At 51.7% G+C, this 27303-nt stretch overlaps 1 long non-coding RNA gene and 1 other non-coding gene across 24 annotated transcripts in view; both read left to right on the top strand.

Moving 5' to 3' along the window:
• Positions 1-27303, top strand: part of LOC107195334 — a 56719-nt gene that overhangs the window by 290 nt on the left and 29126 nt on the right. For 11 of the 23 annotated variants that reach the window (XR_003044858.1, XR_003044865.1, XR_003044857.1 and 8 more), the window contains exons 1-10: positions 11337-12420; positions 12613-12941; positions 14621-14775; positions 16222-16477; positions 17630-17751; positions 17870-18057; positions 20969-21095; positions 21874-22044; positions 22256-22292; positions 22978-23286. This is a non-coding gene — a long non-coding RNA (uncharacterized LOC107195334). Of the gene's footprint in view, positions 1-11336; positions 12421-12612; positions 12942-14620; positions 14776-16221; positions 16478-17629; positions 17752-17869; positions 18058-20968; positions 21096-21873; positions 22045-22255; positions 22293-22977; positions 23287-27303 lie in introns of those variants that run through there. The other 12 variants (XR_003044860.1, XR_003044854.1, XR_003044863.1 and 9 more) reach the window with 11 other exon arrangements.
• On the top strand, positions 1616-1687 carry LOC112475810. Its single transcript, XR_003044886.1, has one exon. It is a non-coding gene; the product is annotated as a small nucleolar RNA SNORD107 (small nucleolar RNA).

Below are 27303 nucleotides of genomic sequence, written 5' to 3'. Positions count from 1 at the left end.
GGACATGCTGTAGTGAGGCTGGCTCTGTTCCTTGTCGCCAAGGTCACAGTGTTATTGCAGGGGACACATTTCAGTGCTTCGGGGTCAGAAAGTGGAGACAGAAAAATTGCTGTTTGCAGTCACGGGGCGAGAGGCCCTGTCCCCAGTGAGTGACCATGCCCCAGAGATGCTCGGTGGGATCCAGCGCCACCGTGTGTGTTCCGGATGCAAACACTGACAGGCAGCTTCGGACGTTGACACAGCGTGGGCCTGTCCCCAGTGAGCGGGCTGGGCTGTAGGTGACGCCTGTCCCCAGTGAGCGGGCTGGGCTGTAGGTGACGCCTGTCCCCAGTGAGCGGGCTGGGCTGTAGGTGACGCCTGTCCCCAGTGAGTGGGCTGGGCTGTAGGTGACGCCTGTCCCCAGTGAGTGGGCTGGGCTGTAGGTGACGCCTGTTCCCAGTCAGCAAGCAGTAGGTGACGCCTGTCCTCAGTCAGCGGACAGTAGGTGACGCCTGTCCCCAGTCAGCGGGCAGTAAGTGACGCCTGTCCCCAGTCAGCAGGCAGCGGACTGTCCCTGGGGGTGGCTCCAGGGTCTGTTTCGTGCAGATTCTCAAACAGTGGATGGATAGACCTTGAGCGCTGGCTGCCCCGCGCTGCTGGGAGGTGTGCCAGCTCGCCCGGTGGCCTGGTGGCCGGGAGGTCAGCCAGGAGGTTGGCCGGGGACAGCAGCTTCGGCATCACCACAGTGGGGCCCCGCGCCCTGTGCTGCCCACCCAGGGGAGGCTATCAGGGGCTTGAGCACCGCGGGCGGCATCTGGGGGGTCCCGGACCCCCGTGTGTACTGAGGGATGGGCACAGTCTAGGTTTGGGGAAGTCGAAGGCAGACGTGGACTTTGGACTGTGTGGCCTCCTTCCCGCAATGTTCAGGGGTCCACCGTGTGCAGCACAGAAGTAGCCACAGTCACCGTGCTGTCCCCCGTGAGTGACACCTCTCCCGTGTCCCCCAGCCCTGAGCCCCTGGCAGCCTCCGCTCTGCTCTCTGTGAGTTCACCTTTTTTGGTTCTGCATGTGAGATCAGAAGGCTTATATTTTGGTAAAGAAAACATGTTTTATTTCTGGGAGGTCTCATCGTAGGTTGTACAAGTAATTTAGAGAATTACACGATGACAGTTACTGGTTTCCATAATCCTGTCTCAAAGACCAGGAGAGAACACGTCGCGCTTAGGTAAAGCCTCCTTTCGACAAGCAGTCAGTGCGCTCTGCTGTTCTCTGCGTTCTCAGACGCGTTTCGCGGCGGCTGCACGTTGCGCGTCCCGGCCGCCTTGGGCCCGATCGCACGTGAACAGTGCGGAACTCAAGTGCATTAAGTACCTAGGCCGTCTTGTCATCAGCGTGCTCGTTGTGGCCGTGTCACGCTATAGCCGCCTCGGTCTTACACCGAGTCTTTTCGCTCACCCAGGTGACGACCGAAGGAAGCGGGCATTTGTCACTGGACCTCCTGGCCCGTCCGTGTGGCTGGCGCCCAGCAGTGTCGCGGCCGAAGGTCGTCGTAACTGCGTGTAGGACAGAAACGCAGAGCGCTCCAGGTAAAATGACCTAGGAGAAAAGTGAGCGTGCACCGCTGAGGCCTGGGCCAGGTTCATGATGACGTGGGACCTTGTCTGAGCGTAATGATTTCAAACTTTGAGCTTGACATGACACTGAAATCCGGTCAGGGCGCCTCGCCAGACGCTCCCGAGAGAGCTGTCCTCAGCAGGACGTGTCGGCTCGGTGTGCGAGAGCCGAGCACGGGCAGCGGCACGTGTCCTGTGCCCCTGCCAGCTCCTCAGACGTCCGCTGGCAAAATTTCCAGACGTTCTGAGCTAATTCATTTTTATTCTGTACATGTGTCCGTTGGTGAAAGCAAACGCAGAAGCTTATCCTCGGAGCCCCGAAGGCGCCACAGCTGGAGACTTCGGAGTGTTCACACCGATTCGAGGGGGCGAGATTGGCCGTTCGCAGTTGGGGACGCTGAGCCTTCGGGAACCGGTTTGCTGAATGCCACGCGTTTTTGATCGAGTTTTTCATCTCCCGTCGCACTTCAGTATCTGTCTACCTGTGCGGGTGACGGATCATTAGCTGTCTGTGCTGAGCGGCCCGTGACCAGGTGCGTGTGCTTTGCTCGTAAGCTGTCGTGAGGGCGTCGAATAGTAATCAGATAGCGATTTGGAAAAAACTTAAATGAAAAAGTTTGCGTGGACAGCAGAACACAGCAAGGCCTCGTTCCTGAAGCCGTCCGCGTTTGTTGGGGTGTGTGCACACACGTGCGTGTGCGTGAATGAGGTGGGTGTCTGTGCAGTGTCAGTAACGAGCATCTGTGAGACGCAGCCGGGCCTGGATGAGGGGACAGTGTCCCTCAGGCGCGCGGACGGTGTCTCCCCCATTCTGCCAGAAGCGGGTGAGCTCGGGCCTTGTGGGCGGGTCGGTTTTTCGGTGTGCCGAGCCAGTCGAGGTCACCTGCGCCGTCCTACTGGCAGAATCACGTGAGAACGGAGAGGGATAAGTTGGGATCTGCTGAGGGTGGCGGTGACCGGGGTCCTCCCCCGTGGCCGTGCGGTGCAGCCGAGGATGGTCGCTCACCCTTGGGAGAAAGGGCGCTGGTGGTGGTGGCCGGGCCTCGTCTGAGCAGAGCCATGCCCAGGGTGCTGCTGCTTTGCCGGCCAGCTGGGGTGTCGCACGTGGGGGAGGGCCGGCCTGAGGGTCACGCACGTCATGGTTCTTCTTGATCCTGACGCCTCCCAGTGCTGCAGGGGGTCTGGGGTTCGGCTGATCTGTGACAGCGTCGGGTGAGGGCTCAGAGGCAGTGGTGGGCGAGGTGGCTGTAGATGGGGCGGGGAGGGAGGCAGGGGAGAGGGGACCGGTCTGAGGTGACCTTGGTGTGCCTGAGGTCCGCGGAGAGGTGACGTGGGGATCGAGGGCAGCTCTGAGACCCTTCCATTCTGGGGCAGCGGGCACAGGGGACAGCTTCTGTCCCCTGCCATGTCGTGCTCACTTCCAGGCACCGGCCGCGGCCAGCGGCGTCACAGTCTGTCCCTTCTCGATCGCCGTAGGGGCGGGGCGGTCTTCTGTGGAGACGGCGGCCAGCAGCCGCCGCTCTGGCCCCTGGAAGGGGCCACGTGTTGTCCATCCGTCGGCAGCCGAGATGGAGTCACACTGCTTCAGGCTTGAGTCCGGGTCCGTAGTCGACAGGTGCCGTTGGTTTAGACGCCACGATTCGGAGCGAAATACTCGTTTCCTGTGTCCGCGCGTTTCCGTGCAGACGGACGACGAGGAAACGTGTTGTTAGAATGTTTAAAATACGAACAGAAGCCGGGAGTCACTCGCTCACGTGATCACAGCCGACGTGCCGCGCCCCGTTCCTTCTCGTGACATCGCAAGCCAGGAGCGGCCAAGAACAGCCCCCGGGTCGCGTGTGTGGCACAAAACAGTGTCCTTCAGTTCAGTCGAGGACACGAAGCCGTGTGTCTCATGAGGACGCATTGCCAACATACACGTGGATGACGTGCCTCATTTGAGGAAACACGTTTGCGTTTCGACGATTTGCTGATAGTTGATCAACTACCCAAATTCACTTTGGATGGAAACGGCCAGTACGTAGAAGTTGCTGGGAAGCGGTAGATGCTTTTAGTAAACGCCGTGAGAGCAGCTGTGGCCTCACGGGACGTCGTGGCCTCTGCCTGACACGCGGCCTCCGGAGCCGTGTCTGTCGTGTTCCGTGCTGGCCAGTGGCCTGCAGAGCGTGAACCGCTTTGCGTTCGGATGTTTAGCATCCCCTGCTGGACCCGGTGAAACGTGCTGTAAACTGGCAACGGCAGCGAGCGTCTGGGCGTCGGGTGTGGGAGATGCGGGTTCTGGGGGACGGCCTGCTCGTCACAGGCGGGCTGCGAAGGCGCCCTGGGCCGTGCGTGTTGGCTGAAGCCTTGTCCTGTGTTCTGGCGACGCTTCTCTGTGCGCTTTTACCCGCGAATTCGGAAAGTTTGCCGCTTAGTCGGGATTCCCCCAGGTTTGGGAAGGGAGGAAGAGCACAGACAGTCACGTCCGAGTCCCTCCCGTGCCGAGGCCACTGAAGAAGGGACGCAGGCCGGGAACGAGGACACGGTTTTCGGAGGCTTGGACCGAAGACGATGAAAAATCACGGAGGCTTTTGAAAACGTTAACTTAGGAAGGAACTCGCTTGAAACGAGCCTCTTCTGTGGCTTGGACGGAACAGAACACGCGACCGCTGTGTCGGACGACCGCGCACAGGTTATCGAGTGACGTTGCTGCTGTCGTTTTTGGGGGGCGGCGGGCACTTCGGGGCATTGCATTTTCCTCGTGGTCTTTGGCGCGTGTTCTGCCCTCCGGTGAGCTAGGCTGGGCGTCAGGGCCTTGACGCGCAGACACGGGGCGTTTTCCCTGAGGGATGTCACAGTGACAGCAGCAACACCCATCCATCAAGGTGGCCGAGGTCGTAACGGAGAAACTTTCATCAAAACCATGGCTTTCTGTCTAAGCCTGGAATGCAGCCAAGTGGGGAAGGCGGCTCTAGGAAGGCACAGACCGACTCTGCCGATCTCCTCCCTCACGGGGGCGGCCGGCGGCCGTCAGGCGTTTGACGGACCGTGACTCGTTTCCGTTCCACCGACGTGCAGACGGACAGCGGGCGCGAGGATCGGCCGCCCGGGGTGGGCGGTTCGGCTTCCGGCTCCGGCCTCACGTCCCCTCTGTCCGTAAAGGTTCGAGTCCAGAGATGCGGGCGCTTTTTGTGCCGCTGGGAGCGGAGGATGGGGTGGCGAGCCTCACGCTCCGCTTGGTGTAAAACAAAAGACTTTGAACAATTGTTTTTAAAGTGACGAAAACACGTCCAGGTAACTCGGAGAAGAAGGTCCCGGCAGGTGAACACGTGAAGCACCTCGGTCCCTTGTAACCATCGTGGAAAGACCATCGTACGATACGTTTGTCAGTTTTACAGAGACGTGAAAAGGTGAAGTGTCTGTCGTCTGAGGACCGGAACGGGGCCAAGAAAGATGGACAAGGACTTCGTCCCGACTCGTAGGGCGTCACCGCGTGGTGGGCGCCTCGACGCCATCGGGTGGCTGTTCGGGGCTGTTGTTGTTGAGCATTCATTCGGTCAGCTGTATTGAAACTTCAAACCGGTCCCTTGACTTCTGTCTTCAGAGGCTCTGATTCACCTGTCGGCTCCAGAGGTCTGTGGGAATGACGCTGAGAACCGCACCGTGTCCTGGAAGGTGGCCTGTTTCCAGAACGTTAGACATGAGCTGCACTTAGAGAACAGGACGAAGGTTTATATAAACTGGTAACAGAGCGTCTTGTGCCCAAACGGGAAAGTCTCCGCTTTCAGTCGCTGACCGTGTGGATTCCTGAGGCCTGGGATGTTCCATCACGCGCATCCTCTGCCACTCGAATCCCCAGAAATGTGTCTGGTGCCCTCGTGAGGACAGCCCCATCCTGATGCCACCCAGGGAGCGAGCATGTGGGCGGCGTCTGCCCAGGCAGAGCGTGTTTCCCACAGCGTCGCGCTGCTGCAGACGGTGTCCGGTGGCTGTGACCAGCCCTGCGGGGACATGTGGGCAGAAAGGGAAGGACAGCGCATCTGGAGCCAGCTAGAAGCTTCCCCGGCTCATGAAATAGGTACATTTTATAACGCCCTGACTTCATCTGGCCCTTCAGATGTCCACATTCATTGGACGTCTTTGGGTTTGAGGGAAAAGGACGTTTCTCTGGCTGCGGAGCATCATCTCACCATCGAAACACTTACAGCAAGAGCCATCACGCGTGGCGCTTGGACGCACGTGTGGCACGCGGATCTTGGGATGTCTCCTCTTGCCTGCCAGCGTGTTCAGGGGACACGTGCCGCCCCACAGCGTGTTCAGAGTCTCAGGGGTATTGTGTTCAGCTCGTGGCGTGAAGAGGAATTACATATAAAACCCAGCGAGCGGGGAATGTGCACACACTGTTCGTCGGTGTTAGGAAGTGGGCAGGGAATTCAGCACACGAAGGTTTTATTGTTTGATTTGTTTACTTGAGGTTTCCCGGAATGTAATGCTGACGCGCAGAGGCTACGTTTGTAAACAAGTCTCTGTTGCATCCTTTGGTAACGGTTCATGTGATAACAGAGCTGGTTTTCTAGGAAAGTGTCTAAAAACCTGTTTTGTAACATCGTTTCCAGGAAAATATTTCAGAGAGGAATCGCGAGGACGTTTTGTAAAGCTACAGGAGTCTGTGTATGTTTTTTGTGCTCATGGAAAGCAGGGGGTTAGGGGGGACCTGGAGGGGGGAACCTGTCGCATTAATCGGGAAAACTAAGGTGCCAGGTGTCATTCTGAGAATAATGGGTATGAAATAAGGAAGTATAATTGCTTCGCAACATTTCCCAATGTGTTGTCATCGTTAACAGTTTGAATTAGGGGACTCTGAACGACAGGCCTTAGACATCCCTTGGCGGGTGCTGCCATGGGTGGGGGCGGGTGGTTCTGTCCACATCTGTCGCTCTGCGTAGATGTAGGGGTGTCATGCAAATGGCCTCCACGGTGACATCTCTGCTGTGATGGCGTCACTGCACCGAAGGCCGGGCTCAGGTTGCGTGGACTTGTCCCTGCTCTGCGTGTCACAAGAAAAGCTGTTTCGCCGCATCACCGAGCCCAGAGCCTGCCGTCCAGGGTGCTGTCAGAGTCCAGTTCTGTTGGTCGCCGAGGGGTTTCTGGGCTGCTTCATGGTACTAGGGAAGTAAAAGCTGAATTGAGGCGCTTTGGGGAGCTGCAGATGTGCGGGACGGGCCTCGTCCACCGCTCCGATGCGGGACCGTCTGTAAATATCCGACGTTAAGCAGAGGTCGGCTGTTTTCCTTTTGCCAGCGGAGTTCGTGTTAAATTGCTTTGCAACGTTATCTTATTTCTGGTACATGTTGCTCTACATTTGGTTACAATCAGCAGTGTCATTGGTTTAATTAATATTTTTGTTTAACGTGCAATTTTCTGCACGTACAGACATCGTTGTAAATGTTTCATAAATGTAGACACGTGTCCACTTACTAGGATAGAAGATTTTCCGTTTGCTAAGAGGGGCTGGATCTGGCCTTTCCGTGTGGTCAGAGTCGTCATGCTCAGTTTTTAGCTTGTGAATGTGCACCAGGTATAACCTGTCACGGCTTGGTGACGAGGTCGCTCATAGGGGAGATGGCATTGTAACCGCCGGTGTGCCTGTTGGTGGTTTTCTGTAGACAGAGAGAACACAACACATTCGTAGGAGGTAGAAATCCCTGCCTGTGCTGACCGAGATCACAGGTGAGCAAAGTTTTCATTTGCCAGTGGAATTCGACTTTCACTGATAATAGCGAATTGTCCTTGCTCCAAAGTCCTTATTTCTAGTCGTACAGGTGATTTATACGTTTTTATGGGGGATGTCAGCAATGGCGTGTCAAACCTGAGTTCATCGAATCGTGAACTGACAAAGGAATGTTTTTGTAAGACGTTTACATAATACGCAGTTATTACAACGTTTAAAGCTTAGGAACTTCTATAACTGCGTGTTTTATAGGTATGTTGCACACAGCGCAGACTTTCCCTAAATGGGTAGCAGGAGGAGTATATTTTTAGATGGTTGTATATAAAATTGTTATTAAGTTTTTACTTTAATTTTGTCTTTGAAATACAAGGATTGTTTACATATTCATATGTGTATACATATATTTGCATCTATACATACATGTACACAGGTGTATGTGTGTGTGAAACTTTATTAAAAGCCATAGGATTTAAACGTGATTATTTGGCCAAATGATTATTACTCAGCTTTAGTCTGTGCTCCTCGGTTCGCTGGACGCAGATGGGGTAGGAAGGTTTAGTTTATGAACTTTTGTTTATTTGCTAGAGGGTATTGTGAGGCTGCTAGTTACGTGGTGGACAGATGTTTTTATATATAACATCTGCATAGGATTCGCCGACTTTTTTTTGATTAAAGTAATTGACAGAGGTGAAAACACTATTTTGGCAAATCGAATTGCCATACTGTGTCTGGGTTGTGTTTGAGGGGGATTATATTATTTTGCACATGGAAGAGAAATGTTTTATAAAACACTTGGATTTCTAATCTCTGTCAGTAATTCTAGAATCATACTTTTATTGAATTGTGAACGGCAGAATCATTGATCATAGAGTGGGGTCTTCTTGAGTTAGGCTTGAGATCGAGGGTTTTTGCTTGTTTCTTTTTGTGTTCTTGAGATGGTTTGAATCAGACATGCTTTGTTAAAGTGTAGAAATGATTATTTATATTTTAAATAACCTAAACATGTAAAATCTTCTTATTCCAAACTAACTTTTAGATGTTCAGTGTTGGGACAGAAAAGGGAAGCATTTGACCGCTATATGCACCATATACAAGGTTCTCATGAAACATCTGGACTTCCTAGGTTTGTAGAGATAGCATTTTCCCGTGCGTGTGCATGCGCACGCATGCGCGCGCGCGCGCACGCGCACACACACACACAGGCGAAATATGATAGCGGTGAACCAGGGTAAAAATACCTGTCACCGTAGAAGTGTCACCCGAAGCGTCTGTCTTCATTTCGCCGGGTATGTTTGGGGCAGTTAGGTAGCTGTGTTCATTTGATCAGATTTTTGTTCTTATACCATCTGACTTTGTAGATGTACAGAAATCTCTGTGAGTTTTAATTTTTTAAAATCTATTTCACCTAAAATTATGGCACATGAGCTGTCTAATGTTGAGTGCGATGTTTAGACGGCTATGTTTTATCTTTGAAACACCTGTCTTTTCTACACATGTAGACATTGCTTATATAGTTTAAATATCAGAAGTGTTTTAATGTAGTTAGGGTTTTTTTCTCTGTATATTTAGTTTGTTCTGAGGGTTATGGACGAGGGTAGTGGGTGCTTTTTTATCTCATTTCTAATGTACGCCTTTTTCTTTCTGTTTTTGGTGTATGTTGACTGCGGACGTGCATAGATTATAGTCAACACGTTATTAAATTATAAGGTCAAAATATTTAACTTTTGCAAATTATTTTAAGAACTCCATAGGTCCTTAGGGGTTTGTTTGAAAGCTGTGTTGAGCAGTTGCTATTGTATATAATTTGTCAGGGAAGAGATGGAGTAACAGTTAAAAAAATGTTTATAGCCCATTTTAATCATTAAACTGGTTTCCATTTTATATAAAAAATACCTCTACGGAAGGGACATGCAGGCATATCTTATTTTCCCGGATATGCTGAGGTTCGGAATGAGATCGTGTCTCTAAAGAATGTTTGTGGAACCTCTAAAACACGTGGTTGCGTGTTCGTTTGTCACGTGGCAATAACCAAGGCAACTTTGTAAATGACGAGCTAGTGAAACAGGCGGTTTCAGACAGCCGGATTTTCCAGATGTGTCGAGAGTCTCACGAAGTATAATCTTGTAAATATTTCACTGTAAATTTGCTAGTACCATTGTTTTTAAAAAATGACGTGGCAATGAAATTAATCACTGATAAACAAGCTCCTGGAGCCATGTAAACTTTATGTATTCCTTCGGTTTCGAGTGGACAAGATTATGCACTTACCCCATCTTCACGGAATGGTTGACCGTCGTATCGTGTACGATCGTATGTTCAAAAAGTCACGCCGTAACACCATGTAAATTCATTTGGTGTTTTTGGATGTACCAAGCTTACCGATATAGTCCTTTTATACTGAGATTTTTTATTAAGACTTTCTTAAAAGCCGTTTTTACAGCAAAATTGAGGGAAAGGTCCCGAGATTTCCCATGTACCCCCTGCCCCTCAAACACGCACAGTCTTCCCCTTTACCACCCCAGCACGTGGGCCTTCGTGCCCTTATCAGCCACCCCCCCGAGAGTGGCACACGGGATACAGCTGAAGGACCTACACTGACATGTGACAGCCACCCGGAGCCAACAGTTGACGTTGGGGCCGAGCCCTGGCGTCGCAGTCTGCGAGTCTGAGGACACGCGCCCCCGTCACGGCACGCCACAGGGTCCCAGCACCCCGAAACCCTCTGTACTCTGCCTGTCCGTCCTCCCCCGACGCGTCTTTTATATTCTTTTTTAAGAAAACATTTACGATATAAGTGACTTTAAGAGAAGTAACACTACCTCTTGGAACTACACACAGCTCTGTATGTGTTCCCGCGGTTGCATGACAGTATTCAAGACAGCTCTGTAAATACTAGGCAGACACGCGTTTTTAATTTTGAACATCTAGTCTTTCTAGATGTACGGAGTCTCACAAAGTATAATTTTGTAAATAATCCATCGTAAGATGTCGCGGTTTCATTTTCTCCAAGTGTCTTTGCAGTGAGCTCGAGCGGATGGTGGATTCTTGCGCTGCGCGTGTTTCGTCACCTGGTTGTGTAGCCGCCAGGAGAGGGAAATGTGAGGACGGCGCATGCCTCCCCGTTTCCTTCCTCGGGGAGTTCGAAGCCGTGGTTCGGTGCTGGACTCACGTCGAAAAAAAGAAGGCGTAGCTGTGCGATCGTAGCTCTGCGGTGGTATTGCTGGTACAGCGTTACACATTGAATCATGGGAGATGTGTTCCATATGAAATTTTGTTCTCTCTCTGATAGTTTTATATGTAACTGGTCCACACGACAGCATTCAAGCCGGCTTTGTAAATAACAGGTGCAAACATTTTTTAAAATCTGGTTTTTCTAAATGCACAGTGTCACGAGATACACATTTGTAACTATTTCATTGCAGACTCTCGCGAGTTGGCTTCTGTAATGCTTCGGCGGTGTAATAGATAATTAGCGGTAACTGGCGTCTTGAGGCTTCGTGACATTTTGTTCAGAGGGATTTGGGGGAGAGGGACGGACAGATGGACTCTATACCTTCATGCCATTAGGTTCTCATGAAAAGAAAAGGTTAGATCATATACTTATGACAAAATAACCCTGGGGTATGTTTTATCCCTAGGAAGAAGAAGACATTGGAAGTTGTCATTTTAAATCATACTTAAGATAGAGTCACATTGCTAAAGGAATTATTTTGCTGTGCTGTGTAAATGTTGTCTTTGCAAATTTCCATGTGCACAGTGATGTCCATGTATATTATAGGTGTGTATGCGCATATGGATCTGTAAAATTAGCTTTAGGCATCAAGATCTGTTAATGCTTCTTCTCATCTTATTGGCTTACATCTTATTTTTTAAATTATTGTAGTAGTAGTCCCAGCCTAAACATTTCTAGAAGCCTGCTTCGTGTTATATATAAATGTAAGTTAAATTTTATACAAAATAATTAAACAGCTCCATATCCGTTATTTATCTCTTTATGTATCACACACACACACACACACACACACATACACACACATATATATATATATGTATATGCATCTGTATGAGAAGAAAAAGTCTGGTTACGAATATTTTTAATTCTCTGAGAGCTTTTTGAAATTTTCCAGTGAACGGTTATAGTTGTATGTTATGTGATAGTCAAACACGTCAAAAGTGCTGTATCTCAGTTGCCTATGATACAAATTGCGAAAACTTCTTAGAGGTTCTATCCAATATCGATCAAAACATTCATCTCTATGGTTTTTGAACAGCAGTTTGGCAGCGACAATCAAAATTGAGTGTGTAAAACTTTTGAAACTGTGTGACGTCGTTGGGATCTTATTCCAACGCTAAGATTTCCAAAGAAGAAAGTACATTTTAGATCATGACAAATTGAGCAGCTGAAATACACATTAATTGAGAGAGAGGTTGTCATGAGTATAGCTTATTCATCATGAACATAATTCAAACACCGAAAAAGTGTTCTGATTCTGATGAGGAAGTTTGTTTTCAGTCGATATTTAAATTGTCACTTGGGACAAACATAAATGCGTCGTGTGTACAGAGATGTGCCTCTAGTTCTTACTGAAATGTTGATGGTTGCTATTCGGGGGGAATGGGATTCTTGTGATGTGATAAAAATTCGGTAACGCTTATTCATCAATGTTGTCATAATGATGATTCCAACGGTGACTGTTTCGGCATTCTTTCCGAGACTCTGTACTCACACAAGTTAAATAGCACAGCATCGTTTACCTGTATATTTGTATATTGCTGCGTGACAATCTGACGCATCGTTGAGCAGAACGTCCGGGAGACTTGGCTGCAGAATTTCGCCATTGCCGCGTAGAGAGCTGGGAACAGAAGGGCTGCTTCTCCTTTCTGCCTCTGAGGACGTCCACAGGAACCTCAGCGCTCCAGCCAGGCTGTGCCCGTCCTCACGTCTGCCTGTCTGCCTCCCGGGAACGGGGGCTGTCGTGTCCAGCTTTGCATTCCCAGCGGCCGTGAGGAGTCATCTCTGAGTGACCGTGAGGAGCGTGTGACTTAGAGACCAGTTCGGCCGTCTTCACAGCGAGACAGTCGGATCGCCCAAGGAATAAGGCGGGAGATGTGTCCGAGGTACGTGCTCAACGATGGGGCTCGGGTCGCGGACAGACAGTGGCGGTGACAGTCATTGGCACGCGCTGCGAAGGGCTGACTTTCGAGGCAGCGCCACGTTTGTGGCCGCTGACTAGAGGGGAGCCCCGGAGCTACTCGGGTTAGTTAATGGGTTAATGAATGAGGAACCGGGAACGGCTTGTTTCCTTTAAGGTCGGATCTCAGAAGGTCTGCAGGTCGGGCTTTATGGCTTTAGATTATTCGGAATTCGCACGAGAGCGCGCCTGCATTCTGCACGTTCGCGCCGAAGGCGCTCTGGGAGGGCCCCGGGCAGGCGAAAACGTCACCTCCGTTCACTCTCTCCACGTCGTACGCTCATCCGGCTTTGAGTCCCGGCGTCTCATCCGGATCCAACGTGGCCTACGTTGTGTCCTCCTCAGGGCCGTGCGTGGAAGAGAAACGCACCTGCAGATGAGCAGCGGACGCCAGGAGCCCGTCTCTGTGCAGTCGCTTCGTTCGCGCGTCTCACCTGTGAACCACAGGTAGGAGGGGTCCGGACCTCTAGGAGGGGAAGGGCTGCTTGGGGGAGGCCGGGGGTCCAGCAGGGCAGCACCCAGATGCAGACACCTGGCCCCCGGGAACCTCCGCCCTGCGGCAGAGTCAGCGCGCAGGTGTGGCGGGAGCATCCGTGCCTGCGGTCACTGTGCTCGTTTGTGACCAACCGTGCGGCGTAACGAATGCTTTGAAGGGCACGGTCGGGTGTCCAGGAAGTGGGACTTGCGAAGTAGCCAAGCGGCTTTCGCAAGTAGTTTCATGGTGCGAGTGAAACCGGGGCTGGCGTTGGCGAGCCGTGGCGTGGTCGCGGCCACGTGGGCGGGCAGGGGACAGTGGCTGCAGGGCTGGGGGCCGAGGGCCGGTCTGTGAGTGGCGCAGGACCCGTGACAGTCCTCTCTGAACCCCGCTTGCTCTCTGCTCCCCCCCTTACGGTTCTATGGTGATACCGGCGGGTCTGTCTTTAGTCCTGGGAGTGGTACCTCCAGACCCCAGGCGGACGCCCGTCCCTGGTCCCAGGACTGGCCCCCGGCGATGGGGCTGCTCATTTGGTCAGGGAGGGGCCCTGGTGGCCGCGGAGCTGATGTCCGCTTCTCTGAAGCCTGATGGCTTCTCGGTGGCAGCAGTGGATTGGAGGTCGTTTCGGGTTACGCGTTGCTGAATGACGAATCATCCTGAGACCTGGTGGCCTCGCGTACGAGTGTGTTGCGCCTGTGGATTGCGTGGGAGCTTTCCGTTACTCCCAGAAGACCCAGTGGTTGACAGTGGCGCCGACCGCTGGAGGCTGGAGCGTGCACATACTCGTCGCCCGGTGGTGGCCGGAGGTGCTGTGAGGCTGGCCTTAGCCCCACCCCCAGCCAGATTTCCAGAGGGAGCATCGGTGACACGAGTGTCCGGGGAAACACACCTCATGACGGTGCAGCGGCCTCTCTGATCTGCCCTCACGGGGCGTCCACCTAGCTTCACGCACCTCATGATGGTGCGGTGGCCTCTCTGATCTGCTCTCACGGGGCGTCCACCTAGCTTCGCCAGCAGGCGCATCGCGTTACTCAGCCACGTTTTCTGGTGGCTCACAGCGTCATGTCACCAGCCGCGTGGAGGGAGTGCCGGGGACCGGAGTCCCGGGCCCTGCGTAGCAGCACAGCAGGGGGCCGCAGCTGGCGGCTGTCAGTACGTCCTCGTCCCGTTTCTCCTCGTTTTGGGGTGCTTCACAGGGCGCGTCTCAAACCTGCGTCTGCCTTCGTGAGCTCAGGTTGTAAAGAGAGTTTCTGAATCCCCGTTTCTCGTCGATGACGGTCCACAAACACCTGACACGTTGCCGAGCGCAGGATGTTTTATGCCTTTTGTGTCACGTTTTTCTTTAAAAACGTCTCTGCATTAGTATTACATGATTTTTGTCTCTATTTTCTGTTTCTCATCGATTATTTCGTCACTTATTTCTCTTTCCATTGATCATTGCTGTGGTTTTAAAGCGTCACACACTCAAACTATTCCCTTGACTTAAGCAGTTACCACGTGTTTTAAATTCTGCAGCCTTTGGAAATTCCCACATATAATTGGCTGCATCTCTATTTACTTGTTTTTACCTTCTGTTGATAACTAAATGTTACTGATGCCTCTGGGTCCTGTCCAACCCCTTGAGTTCTCTCTTATTTTTCTTCTCTTCCAGAGTGTTCCCTGTCTGTACTCGCACTTTTTTTTCTGAATCGAGGCGTAAAATTTTGCAAGTTGGAAAAAAATGCCATTTTAATTTCATTTGCACCAAATTTAATAGATTTATTAGGAAAGGATAAATCTTTTTAAAAGAGTCTTCCCAACTGCAAGGTATGTTTATTTTTAATCAAACTATTACGTAGGGATACTGCTATTACAGTTTTTTATTATTCCCAGGCATTTCATAGCTTTGTAGTGATGGGGATTACACGCCCAGTTTATTACCGATATATGAAAGCCATTTTTGTATTCTTTTCTAGTGGCGTTTCATTAAAATTCCAAAATTATAGTCTTCTTTCATATTTGGTTGGTATTTTCAAAATATTTAGAATCAGAAATTGCCCTCGGTTATTTGACTGTTAATACTGATCTTGTTAGTTTTAAGGTTCGTTTACTTATTTTCAGGTTATTTTAGGAAACTTTTATTGTGGATCGATTACCAGATTCGTCGATAGGTTTAGTAAAATATCTTTTGTGTATTACAGTTGATCATACTTGTCATTATAATTATCGATTGGGTTAAAAGTTAATTTTCTAAACATGAATAGTTTTGCACCAGTGAGTGACTAGAATAAGCTGTGCGTGTGTATTCATGCGCCCCTGTTGTAATTTTGTGTGAAATTTCTGAAAAGATCATTCGAAACAGACAGCTCCATTTTGATATATTTTTGTCAGAGTTTAGTATTTGGTTTCTTAGCACTGCCGGCACTTTTTGAGTATTTTTGTTAAGGCTGGAAACAATTAAGTTGAGTGTTATTTCTTCATTTTGGAATAATTTTTGTCTTACAAAAACGTGCAGATCAGGACATGGCTTTTTAAAGTCCGTGTCATTCTGTCATCTTCCTCTTACATTGACCTGTTTGACCTGCACGGTCCAGCCAGATAACCCGGGACGTCCCCACGGAAGTCGGGCCGCCGGCCGACCCTCTGATGGGGACACACGGTCCAGCCAGATAACCCGGGACGTCCCCACGGAAGTCGGGCCGCTGGCCGACCCTCTGATGGGGCAGGAGTTAAATCAGGGCCCCAGACTGCAGGCGGTCGTCACGGCCCCCCGACCAGCTTGGATGGAGCAGCTGGGCAGTTTTCTTTGATTTTCATGATTTCGACACTTCTGAAGGATCCACCACACGCTCCTCAGTGTGGATCTGTCTGGCTTCTGTCACTGAGCCGCAGTGGCCGTCTGTGGCGGGGATGCCGTGGAAATGGCGTGCCTTGGGGACACGCGCTGGTGTCTTGCAGCTCAGGTTTTCCTTTATAATCAGTACGTATCCTGGGAAGATGTTGCAAATACCAGTTTCTTAGTCTTTCATGTGTTCATTTTAGCACCAATTGATGTTTCTCGCCTGCAGTAATTAATATTCTGTGGCGTTTGCCAAACTGTGATTTTAAGAAACTTTTGTTAATCCTGCATTTGATTAATCAGAATCTGGATTTTGTACTATAAGCAAAAGTTAATTGCTTCTCCCGTTTAATTTTTCAGTTCCTCGCGTCAGTGTGGACACATGGGTGTTTTCCTTATCTCGTGGGTGACGTTCCTTACTTTTTTTTTCTCAGGTTGGCACACGTGTGGCCATGCAGGCCTTTTGGGTTGGCCTCTGTGTCTCCTCTTCGTGCCTGTCCTGCCTTGAGCACGTCTGCCCTCACTGGCCACGTAGCGTCCAAGTTCAGGTGCGAAAGCAGCCATGTCTTCAAGGCCCCCAAGTCGCTAGGGGGATGGTGTTTAAAATTTAAAAGCAAGACACCTCAGAACTTCCTTTCCGTAAGGCTGAGGAATGCTACATTGTACGGCTCTGCTGCAGCCTGGCACTTGGTAAGCGCTTAGTGTCCACGGGAAGGCTGTGTGGCCGTCCACAGTGGTCGGCCACTCTGCGCCTCTGCCTTCGGGGAGATGCCTAGACGTAAAGTTGCTAGGGGTCATATGGTGACTCCATGTTTTAACTTCGAGGAACCATTTACTTTTTATTATGAAAAGTTTCATAGACACAGGTAATGAGAACATGAAAATGAATCTTCATACACCTAACAACTAGAACAAATAATTACCAGGATTTTGCCAAATATTGAAAGTTACAAGTACCATGGTGTTGCAATCCTGACTTTGTATGTGTACAGAACACATTTTCAATACTAGTTTATCGTATCTGTACTGTGAGCCGGAATCCGTGAATGTCTTTTAAAATAAATCCTCACGTAAATATGACATTCGTTCTGAAGATATGAGTTAGAAAAAACTCTGGCTCCAAACTGGGGACGTGCATTTTTATCTAGGCCATTTTTATCTTAGTCTTGGCCATTTGAATAAATTCGGTCTCAATCTTAAATCTCTATTAATACTGGACTTTTTTTTTTTCAGTTTTCATAAAAAATTGCTTTTGTAATTTAATTCATTTGGAACTTAATTTCATGTTTGTTACTGATCGTAACGGCCGCTCGCCGTAGTGGTCTGGATGCGTTTTGGTGAGCTGACGTGGTCTGGGTCACCTCCTCTTTGAGTTTTCTCTCGCCGGCCATGTCTGTCTGTCTGTCTCTTATTATCTCCCCCGTGTGTGTGTACACGCACACACGCGCACACACACACACACACACGTAGAGATGACATAAATACCTTTACGAACTGTAAGCACCTCGGTGTGGACTGTCAGTCACAGCAGCGCAGCTCACGCATGTGAGTGCGGTGGGCGGGCCCGGCAAGTCGCAGTGTCTGATGCGCAGAGCTCTGCGTCTCAGTGATTGCGTCCGTCATCCTGTTAGACTCGTACTCCTACTAATTTGGCTCGTCGACATCTCGACCGTAATTTCTTTGACCTCGCTTTCGGTCTTCCATGAACTTACGCTCGTGGGGTTTCTTAAAATACATCCCGAGTCGAACATGATCGTGCGCTTTTCCCCGTCCCTCGTCTAGGAAATAACAGCTAAGATCAAGTTTTCTTTTGTGATTTCTTCGGAATATGTTTTGTTACAGCTTCGGATTTGGGGATACCAGTGTTTTTTAAAGCATAATCATCACGCTGTCAGCTGAGAACCGTGACGTGTAATATGCTCATCACAATGGGATGGCCAGTAGCACCTGTGGGACATTTCTCGGTACGTCCGGTGTTCAGATCAGCACTTAAATAATCACGCATCCCATGCCGCTCGGTCTGTTCGTGGGTCTTTGAATCTGCAGCCGTGCTTAGTGTTTAATTTTTTCCTTGACTTTTAGTTTTGGAGGGAGTCAGGCCCTTCGCCCTTCCGCACGTTGACGTCTGCGTCTCTGCGTGGTGGACGGCATCCCTGTCGGCGGCGGCGGGTGTTTCCCTCCGATTCCTGGGGCGGCCGGATTGAAACGTCTCGCCGGCTTGGACCCTGAGCTCCTTCCTCTGTGCGCTCATTGTCCCCAGAGCGTGGGAGGTAAGCCTTGAAGGACATGGTCCGTATTGCAGTATTGAGACACGTGAGCTTTTCTGTGAGGACTTGAACGGCAGACATTGTGAAGCTCGTTCATAGTGAGCCCCGTAGCCCAGCCGATTTCATCTCTGTTGGGGAAAAATAAACGTATTTAGGCAGACGGTTGAGGGAGCATTGACTCGGCTGTACCGGGCCCTGCCCGCCCAGCTCGTCGGTGTCTGCGCTTCAGCGGGTGGCACTGGACGTGGGATTGCTTCGTCGGGTGACCGGGTGAACGCCAGGATGTGGGGCGCATTGACATCCCGTCGATGGTGGTCACGTCAGGGAGGTGAACGGAGTCAGGACTAGAGGGACGGACGGCTGTATGTGCGATTGACAGATGGGGAGATGGAAGAACAGATCCAGAAATGGGTGAAAAACATATAATTTAACGTGCAGGGTGGTGTTACACGTGTGCGTGTCTAAATGTATTGGCGTGTAAATAAAGGTGGGTAGAAAAGTGGAAGGGAGTGTAGATTAAAAAATGCACGTGTGGAAATAGGTCGCCACGGCGAAGCCTAGGTTAACGGGGCCGCGGCTCACACGCGTGGACGCGGGGGCCCAAGGGAGGCCGTGGCCCGAAGGAGGCCGTGGGCTGCGCGGCTCAGAAGGGCTGACTTCAAAACCTCAGTGACTTGAAACTCACAGAGATGCGTTTCTCCCGGTCCTCGACAGTGCGGCAGGGGGTGTTCGGGGCCCTGTGCTCAGGGCGCTCGCTGACAGGCCCGTGTCACACAGGGGTCCTGCCTCGTGTCGCTCCGATCACAGCATGAAGCGTTACGGTGCACGGCCCCTGGGGAGGACATCGCGCAGCATGTTTTATTTATTTATTTATCGAGGAAACTCTCAGTTGACCTCACAGATTGCAGGGACCGTGTCAGCTTACAATCCCTTACTTTTTATTTTTCATTTTTTATTTTGTTTATTTACTTTTTTTACGCCTACAGCACCTGGTCTTCCTAGGTGGTCTCCCATCTTAGCTTAGCTCCCGACCCCGCTTAGCTTTCCAGATCAGAGGGGACCAGGTTTGTTCAGGGTGGCATGGCCAGAGACTGCACAGTGTCTTTTAAATGATTTTTCCCCAGAAGTGACATGTTACAATGGTTACAACAAATCAATCACGTGGACAGCTGTCACTGCACGGGGGTTAGAAAGTATTTCTTTCCTGCTCTCAAGGAGAGCGGAAGGGACGTGTCAGGCAGTATCGACAGCTACCAGATGCCTGTCTGGCTTCAGATACCGGGCGTCTGCTCCGCGCACAGTAAACCACGCCCTTCGCAGGGAGCAAAGCAAAGCCTCGTCCCACGAGAAGCTCAGCCTCAGTTACGTGACAGGAGCCGGCGGTGCGGGGCGGGAGTCTGTGCCTGTCGCTGGCCCAGAGACGTGTGCCCTTAAATGATGAGCAGGGCGCGTGGCACGGGGCGATCAGGGTGCAACGATGAGGTTACCGCAATAAACTACAAAGCGGAAGGGGCGGAGTGAGCCACAGCGTAACCGCTGTTCGTAGACAGTCACACGTCCCCCTGGGAAGATCCTGGGGGAGCCCCGCTTCTTCGGGAGACGCCCCTTCCTGCCCCCGCAAGGCCCCTGCCACATGGTCCCGTCCACGTTATCCTGCTTTGTTATTTTGGGGGTTGGCAGTGAGAGAGAATCCCACAGGGAAGCCGTGGGAGCCCCGAGGTCATTTTAAGCCTGAAGCGCAGATTTTCGGTGCCGTGGGCAGGACGGCGTTCTCAGTGTGGGGCGCCTGGCTCATGTCATGGCGCAGGTCCCGCAGAGCCTGTGATTCTTCACGTCTTACCCGTGGCGATCGCAGGACCCGGTGTCGAAGCCCAGGTGCCACAAAAGGAGACTGGCCTGGGACACGTGGAGCAGGGCTGCTCGGGAGAAGCCCCGCCCTGTTCCCAGAGGGAGAAGTAAGGTCCCGCGCAGTCCCTGAGACTCGGAGCGGCTGCGACTTCACGCTGACCACCGTAGATGGATAAATCGCCCACGAGAATTAAAGGGCCGGCCCATGAATGCGTAGGATGGAGGGTTTGGGTTGACGGTTTAAAGCTTGGTTGTAGGTCTGAATAGTTGGAAGCAAAGGACGCGAGATGGTGAATGAAGCTTTGTACGTAATAATTAAACTCAAGTAGATTTAAGCATCAATGGATAAGGAACACGAGTGGATGTTAAGGAAGAAGCTCGGAAAAATGGATGTGAGACTATTGCTTTGTGGAATTTAGGGTACGATGATGGAGGCTGAATTCACAGCTGGCTGAATGTAAGAATGGATGAGCTAGAATCTCTGAGCGGTGGCTACAAGCAGGAATCCAGAAGCTTGGGTGTCTGGGAAGAAGCGGTCGGGGTAGGTGTGGGTGTGTGTTTGATGGACTCGGCCTTCAGCGAAGGTGGAGATAGACACCCGCGAGCTAGAACCACGTGGACCGCAGCGTGGAATGTCGCAGTACGATACAGACGTACATGATTCTGTTCAGATGGACAGGTGCAGACACGACGGGCCGGGATGATGGAGGGACGTGGGGGTCAGTGTGTAGATACGCTGCAGAGCTGGACCGAAGCAGAGATGGGTTTTAAGAAGGATGGTCAGGAATTTCATCACTGGGAAAAAAATAGGTAACAGTAGTAAAGTCCGGTGTAAAGTTGAATGAAAAGATGGACAGACTCTTGGGAACATAGGCTAATTTGTTACTTACCAAATTAGAAAAGTTTAGTGATCAGATTCTCGAACTGTGGTGATACTAAGAAAAAACAGACAGAAGTCAACTGCGATGCATGAAAAATGCGTAAATACCTGGGGGACTTTTAGGAGCTTGACCTTGTATTTTACGTTTGTCACGCATATCTCACAGTTTCCCCATGTTCCCCACAGTTTTACCCGAGATGGGACCGGTTTAGGAAGTCAGACCCCTAGAATCTTCACCGTCTTGACGTTGTGTCAGCCCAGACTCATGCGTGGTCACCCTTTCTTTCTGTGGACTGTACTTTCGAGAATGCTGGTAAGAACCGGTAACATCGGTGTGCTGTTTTCTTCCTTATTTTTTTTGACCAGTTTGACGGGGAATCCAATTTTTTCGTAATATTTTAAAATCCAAAACCACGGAGTGGCTCCATAGCGCAGCGGTCAGCATGTCTGCTTTACACGTAGAGGGTGTAACATCGGTGTGCTGTTTTCTTCCTTATTTTTTTGACTAGTTTGATGGGGAATCCAATTTTCTTCATCATATTTTAAAATCCAAAAGCACGGGGTGGCTCCATAGCACAGCGGTCAGCACGTCTGCTTTATACGTAGAAGGTCCTGGGTTCGCGCCCCAGGTGGAGCCACGGACCATACCCCGGGTGGACACTGCTAGCGCGTTGTCGGGGGGTACGCCCCGCCTTCAGAGATCCAGTTCTTGAAGGGTGATGGCAGCATCCCTAGGTCAGGAGAGGGAGTGGGGGAGAGTTTAAGGAGGGGAAAAAGTCCAAAACCACATGAATTCCATGAAACATAAGGTTTAAGATTGTGGGATGGCAGCATCCCTAGGTCAGGAGAGGGAGTGGGGGAGAGATTAAGGAGGGGAAAAAGTCCAAAACCACATGAATTCCATAAAATATAAGGTTTAAGATTGTGGAGTGATTGCCAATTAGATACAAAGATGGGTAAAAAGACTTGGATGTTGACGTGGTGGTGACACAGATGACGTGGCCTCACACGCTGGTCTCACCTACGCTCACGGTAGAGGGTTGCGTCAGCCGGACAGAGACCGCAGCCTCTGAACGCTCCGTAAATTGCAGATTCGTTGAAACAGTAAATGTTCCAGGATCAGCATTTCCGCTTCTCTGTGTCATTCGAGTGCCTGGGCCCCGGGTGGATAGAGGGACAAGGACGGAGGGTTGGGCAGGTGGGGCCAGAACAGGAAAGGGTGTGAAGCCGCCAGGAGCCATGCGACGGAGAGCTCGCTACAGGTGGTGTGGGTCCTGATGGCGGTGGGGGCCGGCTTTCATTTCCGGGTGCGTCGTTTGGGGTGTCATCACGTCATCAGTGGGTACACGGGAGTTGGGGGTGTCCCAGGCGAGCGTGGTGGGAGGCGGCTCCTAACACCCCTTTGTTTGCTCATTGAATGAAGACGGTTGCAATGTTTTCAAGCTACGCTTCTCTCTTTCTTTCTTTCACAAGCATCTTTCACAGACAAGGACCAAGAGCTTCGGGCCAGGTAGGAGCCCTGAGGCCTGCGTTCCGCTTCTGGGGCAGCCTGCGGCCGTGCTGATGACGGGCGCGGTGCTCACGGGTGATCTGACGCGTTTTCATCAGACCTGTCAAGGGGCCTTTGTAGTTATTTCCAGGCTGTAGCTTAACCCAGGGTTTTAGAGTTGTCTCTTGTTAGTAAATAGCACTTCATAGGTCACAAGCGGAGATTTTATTGAGTGGCACATGAAGTCGCCCCTCAGAAGTTGCCTGCGAAGCATCCGGGAGAGCGGGGGGGGGAAGACACGTGGGTGTCGCGGTGACGGGGTTCGGGCTCAGAAGGGTTTCCGTTGGCACAGTCCATTCTTGGTGCTTGTTCAGACCATTCTGTGTGCATTTTACGTTTTAACCCTGAACCGGTCGGTGAATTAGCGTGAGTCGCACAGGAAATGCTGGTTCCCAGATGCTCGTGCAGGCGAATGGCACGGAAATCATTTGCTCTGGGAGACGGGCCCTCGGCCCTCACGGAGGGAGAACCACGGTTCACTGTCCTCGTACGCAACGTCCCGCGGTTCTGTCGCGGGGCAGACGCTCGGCTCCAGGGCCGCGGGCGCGGTCTTTCCCGGCGCCGGCCAGCCCCATGGCAGGAGGACGTGCCCGTGGCTGGCGCTGGAGCCGTTGCCGTCCTCACCCGCGGTGTCTCCCTCTCCCAGGTGGTGAGCGGGGACAGGGCCCGGACACCCCCTGCCGGCCCCACCACAGTGGCCCCGACACCGTCGACACCTGCGCGTTCAGAGGACACGCGGGGCCCCAGGAACTGAGCCGGCCGACGGGGACAGGTGCCGCCTGGACGCGCTCCCCTGAGCTCCGTGTCACGTGGCTTCTGCCTCCATCGCTCCGTTGACCTCACTGCACTTGGATCCACGTGAGCGAGGTGCGTGTGTGTGGCAGATGCAGCTCACGACACCGTGGTCACCACCCGCGCTCGCCGGCCTTCCCCACGTGCCGTCTGGGGACCGTCGGTAAGACCCTTCGTTCCTCGTCAGAACCGCGAGCCCGCAGTTCTTGGCAAGAACCCAGACGAGAGCCTCACGAAACGATGCGTGTCCTGCGTGGACTGCGCAGCGTCTCTCTGTGCCGAGCCCACTGGGGCCCATTCTGTAGTGCGGCCTGGGCCTGCCGGGCCGGCCTCTCCCTGGGGCCCCGTCGAACGCTCGCGAGCCGTGGCGATGGTGTCTGTGGAACACGCGGTTCCGTCATGTTGCTGGTATCACTGGGTTTTTAAGATGGGAATAAAACATGCAAGGTACCAAAGAAACGTCCCCGTCACCCCGTCACCCCGATTCTTGTTTGCGGGCTCCTTCGCCTTCGCGGGCCTGATCCAGGGGGCTGTGTTTACTGGAAGGTCCAGCTGTCCACTTCCCGGACACAAACCACACGGTCACCAGGGCACGCTCACTGCACTACCCACCCGTCCACATAGGCGGTGTGTCGCCTTGTGTGTTGAAACGGGGCCCCTCAGAGCACACTGTGGTCACCCACCCTCCACCGTCCACTCCTGGTTTCTAGGGCTGACGAGGGTTACCATTTGTGCTGCAGTGGTCAGTAACTTTTCTAAGCTTATATGAGTTTACTTGGAATTTATTTTACAAATTTGCCACCATTATGAGATACGATTTTTGCAACTTTTTCATATGTTGTGGACATGTTTCCCGACCAGTAAATACAGCTTACCTACAGACTGCTCACTGGATGTAAAGTGCATGTCGTAAGGGGTTCATCCGTTTCTCTGTTCGAGAAATACGGGTTAACTGTTCGTTTCTGCGGCTGCGTATAGCGTAATGTGTATAATTATGTATCTACCTTCATGCACTCATGCTGCTAAATCTACGAGATCGATTTCCAGATGTGGCATTGTCGAATCACCAGTTCTTCATGCTTTTGATTTCAGTAGATAGTGTGAAATTGCCCTGAAAATGTTTGCCAACTCAGCACACAGCTGCGGTATAATGGCCGTGCTAATTTTCATAAAAATATGTGCGTGATGGATAGTATTTCTCCTTTAAGTTTTTAGCCAATCTAATAGGTGAAAATACCGTTTTAAACTTCAGTCTAACTTGAACAGTAAATGGCCGTGGATAAAAAGCACCAAATAGTGATCAATCATTTATTTAAAAAGAAAACCAATAGGTTACCTTTTCTGAGTCATCCTGATTTTAAGAGAGACACACCATCGCATTTACTAGATGTGGTGTTTCCTGGAGGTTCATAAACTTCCTAAGGAAACCTTACACCAGCGGGGTTTTTAAATTCTTTAATTTTGGAAATACTTCAGATTGAGCGTTTCGAGGATCATGCAGAGAACCCCGTGGACTCTGCACCCCGATTTTTCGTGCAGTGCTGCTCTCTTTCTCTCAAGCTCCCTCCCTGCCATCCACAGCCGTCTCCCTCCCCACGTTTGTCCTCATTTGTGAGTCTGTTGTGTATGTTACGTCTTCAGCCCCACATACTGCAGCACCCACTTTCCCAGAGCCTGGGAGCTCCCTCTGCAGAGCTGGGCGCAGCTTTTAGAGTCACGAGACTTAACCGACATCGCACGTCTGATGTTAGCGTTCGGTCCCCGGCCAGGCTTCACCGTTACTCGGAACCCAGGGGACGTCCCTGCGCGGCACTCGGGTGCTGGGTTTCTTCAGCCCCATTTAGCCTGGAAGAGTCTCTCATTCTTCGTCCTTGATGACATTGGGGTTCCTGAAAATAATGGCTGACAGTTGTTAAAAGATCTCTGAAATGTTGAATTTTCTGACGTTTCCTCACGAATAGGTTTAGGCTACACATTCTCTGTGCATTTCTGGCAGGAGTGCTTCGTGATGGATGCGTGTCTACCTCAGTGATTCACATCAGGTGGCAGATGATGTCACTTGGTCCTGTTATCGGTCGGTGACATTAATTTCGGTCGCTTGATTCACTCGGTGTCCCCTAGGTCTCTCTGCTGTAAAGGTAGCATTTCTTTGTAATTAATGTCTCAGTCCTCCCGGCCCTCTGTGGGGACGTCTGCGTAGACGACAGGCTGCGGGGTCATGCGGGCTAGGGCCGCGGGGTCGTGCGGGCTAGGTCCGACGTCCCTACACTCCACGCTCTGTAACCGGGGACCTGCGAGCCATCTGCCGTCACGACCCCACACAGTCGTGCGGGCTAGGGCCGCGGGGTCGTGCGGGCTAGGGCCGACGTCCCTACACACCACGCTCTGTAACCGGGACCTGCGAGCCACCTGCCGTCACGACCCCACACGTAGCTCGTTGAGTCTGTACCGTTTTAATATAAATATTGTTGCTTTCACATATACTTTAATAAAGGAAGGGTATTTTGGAAAATTTGGAATCTCCCTGGCTAAAATCATCCTTTCTTCCTCGAGGCCAAACATATTATTGCTTTGGTGTTGGTTAATAAGACAGTTTTATTGTCGTTTTCGTAAATTCAGCCTCCGTCTAGCAAACGCTTAAACTTCCCATGCTATAAAGAGGATTTTTGAAAAAACGAACAGGAAATCACTAGCTTAGACTTCGCTAGTGTGGAACTATCGGTAATCATCAGGGTGATAACGGAAACTGCGGCCGGACACTCCAGAAACAGGGCGTGCGCAGAGCGGCCCAGAGGTGCGGCCGCCCGCTCTCTCCGCTGCCGGGGACCCGTGTGTCCGCTGGGGCAGAGGCCGGGCCGGGTCTCCTCCACCAGAGAGGCACTCGGGGCGGCGGCCCGTGACCGTGCGGTGCGGGTTACGGGACAGCAAGCTCATGGCCGAGCACAAGACGCTGACGGCCAGGGCCGCTGTGGGGCCGGTCCGTCAGGGAGTGGGGCTCATCCATGAGGGGGCAGTGGGATCCACCCAGGGGAGGCGTAAGGACAAGGTGGCAGCCTCCTCTTCCGCTCCGCATCTTGAGTTTCACTCCGATGAATCATCTGCACGAAATTTCAGGCTTTCCTGCTGGTTGGCTTAACTAGAGCAGGACTTGAAGCCATACGATTGGTTAAAACTGTGACTTCAGATTTTTTTCGGTTTCAAGTCTTCTCTGCTACGTCTCTGTACGCAGTTTGTCACCTAGGATCCTCTGACGATCATGTCATCATTAACTTCTTCCCCAGGATGATTACATCGTGGAACCGATGTAGCGCTTACCGAGAATCCCGTCTTCTCGCTCAGCTCTGACGCGGGTGTCCCCAGCGCTCGGGGCAGCGGTCATGCCCTGTTCAGTGTCTGTCCTTCATTCATAAGTAACGTCAGCTCCTTTGGGTTTCAGAATTTACAAACTTCGATTTCTACAGCACTCGGGTTTTCTGGATTTTCTAAGGTGTCGCCGAGGCTGTAACACTGAAGTTAGTGGAATGTGACGTGGCCAGTGGCTCTTGCAGCCGTCACTCGAAAGCTGTCGCTCGGGGCTGGCTGACGTGGACGTGCTAAGGGCTGGGCTTTAGGATGAGCACGGCGGTCACGGGCGACACGGGACGGGCCAGTGGGACAGCTCCACCCGGGGCCGCGGCGTTGGCTGGGATGGCATCTTAGGGTGCGTGATGCAGAGACGTTCTGCCAGCGTTACGTCCACGTTAAACCCACGGATTAGGACGCTGACGTCGAGGTGGAAGCAGGACTCAGGGCCCAAGGGAGGTGAGGGACCAAGGCATTGCTCTGGCCTGACCAGCGCCGGGCTGTCACTTGCGGCCCCGTGAAGGATGGAGTCTGTGTGGGGACAGGGACACAGTCACCCGCAGCCTGTGCCGGGGTGTGCTAGCGTTTAGGGAACGAGGAGGACCCAGTGCAGGAGGCAGAGTCTCGTCGATTTTAAGTGTAAGTGTTATATGGGGCGAGCGGGGGTAAGTGGTACTTTTAATGATGTCAGCGGCAAATCAGAGGATCCCTCTGCGTCTACGCTTTGTCCTGTAGTGATGTCCCCAGTGGCAGCCCGGCCAGCACGCATGTGCCGCTGGAGACCTTGCTCAGCGCCGCGCACTCCACACTCACAGGGTAGAGCTCGCTTTCCTCACAC

This window comes from Pteropus alecto, unplaced genomic scaffold (genome assembly GCF_000325575.1).
Source record: "Pteropus alecto unplaced genomic scaffold, ASM32557v1 scaffold102, whole genome shotgun sequence".
Lineage (NCBI taxonomy): Eukaryota > Metazoa > Chordata > Mammalia > Chiroptera > Pteropodidae > Pteropus > Pteropus alecto.
Note: the sequence above shows the minus strand (reverse complement) of the source record. Positions and strands in the feature narration are given on the sequence as shown.